This window comes from Pteropus medius, unplaced genomic scaffold (assembly GCF_902729225.1).
Source record: "Pteropus medius unplaced genomic scaffold, Ma_sr-lr_union100, whole genome shotgun sequence".
Classification (NCBI taxonomy): domain Eukaryota; kingdom Metazoa; phylum Chordata; class Mammalia; order Chiroptera; family Pteropodidae; genus Pteropus; species Pteropus medius.
Genome location: NW_024353517.1, coordinates 11,036,109 through 11,036,983, shown reverse-complemented (window position 1 = coordinate 11,036,983; position 875 = coordinate 11,036,109).

Genomic DNA, 875 nt, shown 5'->3' with positions numbered 1-875 from the left:
TTGATGGGTTTCCTCCTTCTTGAAACATTCTCTTCCCTTGGCTCTGTCCTCTTTTCCTTCTGTCTCCTCCGCTGGCTCCTTCTCCTTTACTAGATCTCTATAGGTTAGAGGGTACTAGGGGTCTGTCCTGAGCATCCTTTCCTTCTGTTACTGTATGCTTTCCCTTGGTAACCCCATTAAGTCTCATAACTTTGAAGACCATCTACGTGCTTATGATACCCGAATCACTAACCGCTGCCCTGACTTTTCCCCAAAACTTGATTTGAATATCCAACTGCCTTCTTAACATTTTCACATGGATATCTAATAGGCAACTCAGACATAATTTATCTGTGAAGAACTCAAGGTGTCCTCAGTCTTCCTAGTGTTAGTGATGGGCATGAACATCCACCTAGTTGTTCAACCTATAAATCTAGGAGTCAGTCTTGATCCTGCTCTTTCATCACTTTCCATATTCAACCCATCCGCAAGTCTTGTCCACTTTATGTCCAAAGCGTATTCCAAAATTCAGCTACTTTCCATTTTTATTAAAATCACTCTTGTCCAAGCCATCATTATCTGAATGACTGCAATAGCCTTGTAGCTGATCTCTCTAATCATTCTACAATCTATTCTGGACAGCTCAGCCTGAAAGATCTACTCATGCTCTTATTTAAAACCTTCCCATGGCTTCCCATTGTACTTGAAATAAAATCTAAATTCTTCAAAGCAAGATATAATATAGCTTCTACCTACTCCCAAACTCATTTTGAATCACTTTCCTCCTCACCCTCTCCATTTCAGCCATGCTGGTCTTTTTGTTTCCTGAAAACACAAAGTCTGCTCCCATCTTAGAACATTTTGTAAGCTTCTAAGAATTTTCTAGGAAATGGATC